The 9,143-nt window shown below is 48.9% G+C and overlaps 1 long non-coding RNA gene across 1 annotated transcript; it reads left to right on the plus strand.

Moving 5' to 3' along the window:
- Nucleotides 1–5,186: 5,186 nt before the first annotated feature.
- On the plus strand, nt 5,187–8,885 carry LOC146783999 (uncharacterized). Its single transcript, XR_014970389.1, has 3 exons — nt 5,187–5,341; nt 8,397–8,526; nt 8,744–8,885. It is a non-coding gene; the product is annotated as an uncharacterized LOC146783999 (long non-coding RNA).
- Nucleotides 8,886–9,143: the final 258 nt, after the last annotated feature.

The raw sequence follows: 9,143 nt of genomic DNA on the forward strand, positions 1-9,143 counted from the left end.
CGAGCTTGAGGGTAGTCATGTTGTCCGGTGTTAGGTCTCTTCTCCAGGCTTTCTCGAGGGCTCGGCAGTTCTTCTTGGAGCATTTGAGTTCGTCGGTGAACCAAGGGGCCTTCTTGCTGCCGGGTCTGCTGGGCGGGGTCCTCAGAGGGGCGAGTTCGTCCGCGCAGTTGCTGATCCACTTCGTGAGGTTGTCTGCGGCCTGGCTGGGGTTCGCTGAGCTGGCGGGAGGGTGCTGGCTCAGGGATGCGGCGAGTTGGTCGGCTGTGATCTTGTTCCAGCTTCTTCGTGCAACCTGTGGCTGGTGGTGGTGGATCGTGGTCCTTCTGAAGCTGAAGTGGATGCAGCTGTGGTCTGTCCAGTGGAGTCCGGTGGCGTGGCTGAAGACGATGTCCTTGCTGGATGAGAAGACGGCGTCGAGTGTGTGTCCGGCGAGGTGGGTGGGGGTGGTCACCAGCTGCTTGAGTCCGAGGTTGGCGAGGTTGTCAAGCAGGGTGGTGGTGTTGCGGTCGTTGTCGTTCTCCAGGTGGAAGTTGAGGTCCCCGAGGAGGATGTAGTCAGCGGAGGGGAGGGCGTGCGGGCTGATGAAGTCGGCGATGTCCTCGCTGAATGGTGTGCGGGATCCCGGGGGTCGGTAGATCAGGGTGCCTCTGAGGGTGGTCTTGGGGTCGGTGTGGATCTGGAAGTGCAGGTGTTCGGCGGTTGTCAGGGTGTCGTCGGTGTTGGTCGCGATGCGGATGGTGTTCCTGTGGATGATGGCGTTGCGTCCTCCGGTCTGGTTGCCGCGGTCCCTCCGGGTGATCTTGTAGCCCTCTGGGATGGCGATGGCGATGTCGGGCGCTGAGGAGGCGTTCATCCATGTTTCCGTGAGGAAGGAGACGTCAGGAGCTGTGGTGTCGAGGAGGTTCCAGAGTTGGACGGCGTGTCTGTGGACGGAGCGGGTGTTGAGCAGGATGCACTTCAGGTGGTTGCTGCTGGTGTTCGGCTTGGTGAGTGTTGGTGCAGTGCAGGTCCGGATGCAGGTGAACTTGCAGGAGTGGCAGCTGAAGGGTCCGTGGGTGCGTCTCGGGGTGGCTCGGTAGCATCCTGGGATTTGGCCGGTGTTGAGTGCGTTGAGGGTGGCGGCGTCGTAAGTCCGGCGGGTGGGCTGGGATCTGCGGGGGCCAGGGGTCCTGGCGCGGGGCGCGGTCCAGGCGCGGACGGGCGTAGACGGGCTTACCTTTGACGCTCAATCGGTGCTCCCGCTGCGCGCGTCCGCTGCGCGGTCGCTCAGGGGGCGTCATAAGAAGGGAGCCGGGAGGGAGGGTCCGCTGGGAGGCGGGGAGCGCGGGGGCCAATCGGCAGGCGGGGGGGCGGGGTCGCGTCAGGGAACGGCGGTAAAACCTATGTGGGCTTGGTGGGCGGCTGGGGCACCGGGGATCCGAGGTCGGGCGGCCCTGCGGCGGCTGGGGCGCCGGGGATTCGAGGTCGGGCAGGCAGCAGGTAAGGAGGCAGGCATAGCAGGCGGGCAGCGTGGGGGCGACCAGGCCGTGGAGGGCGCAGTGGTTTATGTAACTTTATACTTTATTTGCACGATTAATAAAAACCATTGCAATAAACTGCTAAAAAAAAGTGTGATCAGTACATTAGTTACATCATGAACTGAAAATGTAGAAAAAAAGAGAAGTAAGAAGAGGCTGAAAAAAGTCCTAGTCCAAATCCACCAGAAAGTGAAGTGCGGCAATGCCATGCTTCCGCTTAAGATGGTCTGCGACAGAGGGGTGTGTGCTACCTCGCCTGCGTGAGTGCAGGCAGAATGCATACTAAAATCAACCCTTATTTTCTTGCAAGGGCTAAAGTGCGTTTTCTTTGACATATTTGATTACGCAGTGAGTTACTAAAGTGCAGTGCATATTGGCATTTGTCAGATTTTGGTCCAGTAATAAGTTGGGGTGGGAGGCCAATCGTACCAGTAGATTTTGTGTGGGCTCCATTCTGATTCCTGCAGATTTATTTGTTACTGTTTGACGAGAGAATCCACCTGCTAAGGAAATTTCACACAGCATATCATGGTTTGTAGTGACCGACCCTTCAAGCAGGACAGGATTGCTTGCCGGCAAGATCTGATGCCGTATGAATTGAAGATGTTTCGAAGATAGATTTTACGCCAATGTAATAAACCCGGGCAGATGCCCGGAATGTGCAGAAGTCTACATGAGGATGTTGGCAAAGCCTGCACTCGTTCTTCTCCGTATGTTGGTGCCATTTTGAAAGTGCGTCGAGTGATGGTAGGAGGAATCTGGCTTGGGGCACTTTCATTCGTATGTACTTTCTTAAGAAGTCATCCATGTAAGTCTGTGCAGTCGGTGCCCTGTGTGTATTGATGGTCATCCATGTAAGTCTGTGCAGTTGGTGCCCTGTGTGTATTGATGGGCATCCATGCATGGCTGTGCAGTCGGTGCCCTGTGTGTATTCATGGGCATCCATGCAAGGCTGTGCAGTCGGTGCCCTGTATGTATTGATGGGCATCCATGCATGGCTGTGCAGTCGGTGCCCTGTGTGTATTGATGGGCATCCATGCATGGCTGTGCAGTCGGTGCCCTGTGTGTATTGATGGGCATCCATGCATGGCTGTGCAGTCAGTGCACTGTGGGTATTGATGGGCATCCATGTAAGTCTGTGCAGTCGGTGCCCAGTGTGTATTGATGGTCATCCATGCATGGCTGTGCAGTCTGAATCTGGCTCCGTCCTATCGCCAGGAAAGCTGCTTGGTTTGTTTGTTTAGAGCTAGCTTGAAAGCCTGGTGAGGTAAGCTTTCTTGCCAAAGTTGTTCTGTCTTCAGATGTTCAACTAACACCGCTATTTTCTCCAACCAGGGGTTCTGATTTGGGGGCGTGTTAGATGCACTTTCGTCCGATAACAATGCTCTTAGTGTGTTTGGGGTTGCCTGCTTCAGCAGCGATGCATATTTGAGTAAGACCCCTCTTCTACCAGTCCTTGGTCCTGAAGGACAATTTCTAATCTGATTTCTGCCAGAGAGGTACTTTGTGGCAGTATGTGTATTTGAACAGCTCCACCCTACCTCAAAGAACTTTTAACTTACAACTCAGAGACATCCCTTAGCTCTATCAGTAAGCGTAAGTTCGAGGCCATCACAGGGATGGTGGCCTGCTGAGGTCAGCAGACCACCATGTCTGTGATTGCTTTCAAATAAAGCAATCTATATATTTTTAGGTCTCGCGCCTAGCATTGCAGTGCGCAGCGCTGCTCGTGCAGCACTGCTCGCGCAGCACTGCTCACGCAGCGAGAGACCTCTTGTACGGGGTTTCAAAATCGACCCAGGAATCGCACACGCTTGTGTGCTTTTCCTTTTGGGGCACGCTATTGGGCTTTGCGTGCGTGTTTTTTTACAAAGAGAGCACGCAAATGGCCAAAGGCAGGCGCTTTGCTCCGCCCATGGCCAATTGGTGTCTGTTACGCGCACCACTGGCATGTGGTTTCAATTATCGTGCCCAGACACGGGCACGATAATTGAAACCACATGTCTCCCTGTGGCGCGCGCGCACGCACCACTCGCGGGCTGTTCCTTAACCTCTCGTTAAGGCACAGTGTTATCCCTTACTTAATCTTGTACATTAATTGGTTTAACTTTTCTTTCATGATAATATACTTGATTTACGTTTTTTGTTTGCGAAGTGAAGTGAAGACGTACAAGTATTTAGTCTCTCTTAAAGATACAACAAAAACTGGCTCTTTTTTAATGTGAATTTATATACTGAGCAATGTTTTTTGTACGTCTTCATGGTCGCCACATTTTCTGACTCATTTTCATTATACTCTTCTTTCATGGCACAACTTAACTCTGCTCAGCAAAGGGGCCCAAAACTCAGATTTCCCATTTTTTCCAGCCCGATGTGTTGTCTCAATATGAGGACCGGTATGCGCATCATAAACAAAGCAGTATCTCTGGCTGCTGTCCTGCGCTGGGTGATGTTTCTCAGTGTGTTGCCTCTAGACGGCCCTGGAAGCGCCAGTCACTGACTCTTGTTCGTGCCCCTGGGCGGGGCTCCTGTGTACTGCCCACCGGGTAGGCATTGCTCCGCGCGCTCATCCCCTGCCCGTGCCTCCCCCAGGGCAGGTGAGGGCAGGCACCTGGGATGCTGTCAGCTTGGAATGTCAGGGGAGCCGCGGAGCAGCACGCAAAGTAGCTGTTTTTTTTTAATAGATAAAGAATTGTACTCATTTTATCGACCTCGGAAGGATGAACATCTTAGTGCTGCTAGCACATAAATTGCATGTAGTTTTAAAGTGCACATTCACGCAAAGTAGCTGTTTTTTTTTAATAGATAAAGAATTGGGCTTATTTTATCGACCTCGGAAGGATGAACATCTTAGTGCTGCTAGCAGGCGCAGGGCCTCGAGGCTTCAGTGAACAGTAAGGTGAGCCTCCTCCTTTGTCAGGAAGCGCACAAGCAGCAGAGAGGCCACCATGGTGATGACATGTGCTGTGTCCTGGTTGTGTAGCGCCGCACACAGCGCCTCTGCTCGCTGCTAGCAGGCGCTACACAGACCCGCGTGTAGATACCAGCAGCTGATCCCCAACAGGTACTGGTGCGTATGTGCATGTGTCTGTGTGTGCCTGTCTGTGTGCCTTTGTCAGTGTGTATGCGTATTGTGTGCGTGTGTCAGTGTGTATCCATGTGTGTGCGCTCGAGGGTGTGTGTCTTTATACTTAATACAGCGCGGACCAGGGCTAAAACGCAAGCATAAGTTTGCACTTGTGAAGTTATTGCGACTGAAAACCGTCCTGCTTTTAAGAAACTACTGCAGATCCCGCATGGGCGACTCTGAATATGTGTGTGTGTGTCTACACACATGTAAGTAACATAAATTACATGTAGTTTTAAAGCGCACATTCACGCAAAGTAGCTGTTTTTTTTTTAATAGATAAAGAATTGGGCTTATTTTATTGACCTCAGAAGGATGAACATCTTAGTGCTGCTAGCAGGCGCAGGGCCTCGAGGCTTCAGTGAACAGAAGGTGAGCCTCCCCCTTTGTCAGGGAGCGCACAAGCAGCAGGGGTGTCATTTGTCTGCCGCACACAGGCCCCGGAAGAGCAGGCCCGAAGCCTCGAGGCGCTAACAAAAGGAGCGCTCAGGCGGTGTTTACTCTGAGAAAACGGGGCCGGCGCATTGTTGGAAGGAAGAAAGCACACTCCCAGCACAACGGCCATTTGTGTACTACACTGTGCAGAGAAAAGGCTGTGTCAACACACGATGCACGGTATATATGGGCAAACTCTCATGTGCACCATTGAGGAACGTGCAGGACCCGCTTGTGGACACCAGCAGCTGATCCCCAACAGGTACTGGTGCGTGTGTGCACGTGTCTGTGTGTGCCTGTCTGTGTGCCTTTGTCAGTGTGTATGTATATTGTGTGCGTATGTCTCTGTCAGTGTGTGTGCATGTCAGTGTGTTGTGTCAGTGTGTATCCATGTGTGTGCGCTCCAGGGTGTGTGTCTTTATACTTAATACGGCGCGGACCAGGGCTAAAACGCAAGCTTAAGTGCGCACTCGTGAAGTTATTGCGACTGAAAACCGTACTGCTTTTAAGAAACTACTGCAGATCCCGCGTGGGCGACTCTGAATACGTGTGTGTGTCTACACACATGTAAGTAACATAAATTGCATGTAGTTTTAAAGCGCACCTTCAGCAAAGTAGCTGTTTTTTATTATAAAGAATTGTGCTTATTTTATCGACCTCGGAAGGATGAACATCTTAGTGCTGCTAGCAGGCGCAGGGCCTCGAGGCTTCAGTGAACAGTAAGGTAGGCCTCCCCCTTTGTCAGGGAGCGCACAAGCAGCAGGGGTGTCATTTGTCTGCAGCACACAGGCCCCGGGAGAGCAGGCCCGAGGCCTCGAGGCGCTAACAAAAGGAGCGCTCAGGCGGTGTTTACTCGGAGAGGACATTGATGGAAGGAAGAAAGCACACTCCCAGCACAACAGCTCACTTTTGCTTGGAGTTCATGAAAGGCAGCATGGAGATTCTCTCTCAAGAACCACAATTTTCTGTATTTTTCCGCTTTTAAAAATAAATACAGACAAGAAACACATTGTTTTCGGTCTGTATTTATCTGTAAAAATCAGTAAAAACGGAAAAACCGAGAGCCTAAAAAGCACCACAACTGCAGCATTCCTAACTCCTATTCCTACACCATATTTCTACATTCAGACGCTTTTTGTTGCAGCCTTTTCGCCTTACATTATTTAATGGGGTTGTAAACCACATACACCGCAACATTCCACCTCCAGGCTGTTTCTGTTGTTGCCGCAGTTAGTTACCTACCCTCTAAACTCCGGATTCAGTCTCTTGACAGATTGGATAAAAACCTTAGCATTTTCACCACCAATAGCTCTAACTTTCACCAATGCGAGACCTATTGCTTATAAAGGAACCCGTTTTTCTTAAAGGAAAACGAGATGCTTTACAAAAAGTAAAATGAAAAGTTTTCTTTTCATTTTTAAAGACCAGGCAGTGGTCCGCGGGACCACTGCCTACTCCTAAAAAATGCTTTTACAACCATTCACAAAGGGGAAGGGGTCCCTTGGGGACCTCTTCCCATTTGCGAATGGGTTACCACCTACCACCTACTTGAAGTAGGTGGTAAAATGCGAATGTGTTGCAACCTCATTTCGGTCACAAAACATTCCAGCATACCGATGCAATTTGGTATTAGGAAGGAACGCCCTAAACTCGCCCCTTCCTAATAGAGAATCTCAAACCCATTTTGCGATTCGGTACAGGTTACCGAGTCGCAAAATAGGGTTTGCTGCATCAGAAAAGCTTTTTTTGCATTCGCAAACGGCACGCTTCTGCGAATTGGCCCGTTCATGAACACAAAATTGCTTGATGCATGTGCCCCTAGGTTCTGTTTGATAATGAAGTTGATACAAAACAAAATCAACTGCTATGCTTCACAGGGTTAATAAGTCCCAAAAGGGTACAAAAAAAACTTAACCATTTATGAGAAAATGGTTTAAAAGGTTTACCGCGGTCAAATACGCACTACCACCCATAGCAAAATACAGACATCCCTTTCCACCAATCATAGGCAGGACGGGTAAAGAGGAGCCAAGTGAACATCTTATACTCTACGTAGGTCCAACATCTGTAGCTGCTCCATTGTGACCAATCACAGTGCTCAGGGCTATTGAGAGGGGTATCACGCCGTGATTAGAATTCGACAATTTGGGACTCAAATTTAAGACCAAGATGTGAGATTTAAATCTGCAAATGGGGGTTAAAGGTCTAAGGATGTTGGGGTTATTCAAAATTGAAAGCCTTAAACTCCTCTCCTGGATGTTGTCCCAGGCAGGTGTCAGAGTAGCAAGAAGGCACACTGTCTGCGAGGCATAAAATATCTGGCACAAATCTTGGCGAAGGCGCTTAGCAAATGGTGCCTTAGCGAGTACCAAAGCTGTTGTCCATGCACTGGCCCCTTCCAGGGCTATACTGGTGCTACTGCGACTGTCCAGACGCTGCTCGTGAAGGCACGGGTCAAAGTGGGCCACAGTCATAGTCTATCCTCTGTGCAAAATGAATGCTTGAATATCTCAAATAAAGGATTCTGGTCAATACTGCTGTCTCCTGAGTGATTCTATAATTATATGCAGAGATGGATTAAAATACAGTTTACTGGATGGTTTACAGTGGATTACTTGGTTTACAACGGATGATATGGTTCACTTTGGCATTTCTCTTCTACAAGCAGTGCGGCAGCTTGGTGCACGAACTAAGGCACTTTTTGGCAGTATCTAATGATATGCTGTGGTGGGATGATACACGGCGTTGTTTCGCACGCAAAATTTTGGCAATTTCAGCAAAAATTTAAAGACATAAAGGAAGGTGTGCAGCCGCTATTACTTTTCTTGCTCAGCAATTTTTAATCATCCCATGCACCCCAATGGCTTACAAGGACGACAAATAAAACGTATTTGATTAATTGAAATGCATCATCTCGGAGACAGAGAAACAGCAGAAATTTCGAGTGCTTCATGGACGGTATGGCACGTTAACTGATCTAAGAATATGGGGCAGCCTCTGATTGTGTAAACTTGTATTTGGATTAACAACATGACGTTTGTTCTTTTGGCACATATTTTGTGTTGCAAGCACACTGATGGTTTTTAATTTCTGTTTAAGTCACGGCATGTAATGTTTGATTTATGTCATGTGAAATGTTCATGTTTTACAGTCATGTGCGGTGAGCGATTTTGTTAATTATGGGGGAACGAGTGTGGGTGGTTTCTTCGTTTCCGTTCAGAGGGTAGAGTGCATTATGGGATTGGTAGGATTTTGTTTCAGTTAACGCGCACGCGTAAATGAGCTTGATGCAAGGGTTCTTTTTTAATTTAATTCAGAAATGGGATTAGGCCCACGTGTGAGAACCGGTTAGAAGCGGAGCCAAATGGGGAGAGAGAATGATGTTTGATCTTTCAGTTAACAGCGCGGCATGGAAAGGTCGAGTATGCCGGACTCAGCGTGCTTAAGGTAATATGGCAACTTTTATTTTTATGTAGTGGGAAACTCGGGAGAGTTGGTTTCAATTTCATTTCCTTTATAGTTATGGCAATGGGGAGGTGACAAAAGTATGGTAGATTTAAAGAGGTTATGCTTGGATGGATGCAAGTTTCGATACCATCTTTTGAGATTTAGAGAGTTTATGTTTGAATGGTCAGTTAAAGAGCTATTTTCGATTTTTTTACAGCAAACCCCTGACGAAGAAAATAATTGTTCGAACTGCATTGGGTTATTAAATGTGTCCGCATCGAAATTTGATTGACAGCACGTGCCAATGTATAAGCCTGAAATGGGCGACAGAAGGCATTTGAATATGCGCAAATAAAGGATTCTGGTCAATACTGCTGTCTCCGGAGTGATTCTATAATTATCTGCAGAGATGGATTAAAATACAGTTTACTGGATGGTTCTCATTACTTGGTTTACAATGGATGATATGGTTCACTTTGGCATTTCTCTTCTACAAGCAGTGCGGCAGCTTGGTGCACGAACTAAGGCACTTTTTGGCAGTATCTAATGATATGCCGTGGTGGGATGATACACGGCGCTGTTTCGCACGCAAAATTTTGGCAATTGCAGCAAAAATG

This window comes from Triturus cristatus, chromosome 11 (genome assembly GCF_964204655.1).
Source record: "Triturus cristatus chromosome 11, aTriCri1.1, whole genome shotgun sequence".
Classification (NCBI taxonomy): domain Eukaryota; kingdom Metazoa; phylum Chordata; class Amphibia; order Caudata; family Salamandridae; genus Triturus; species Triturus cristatus.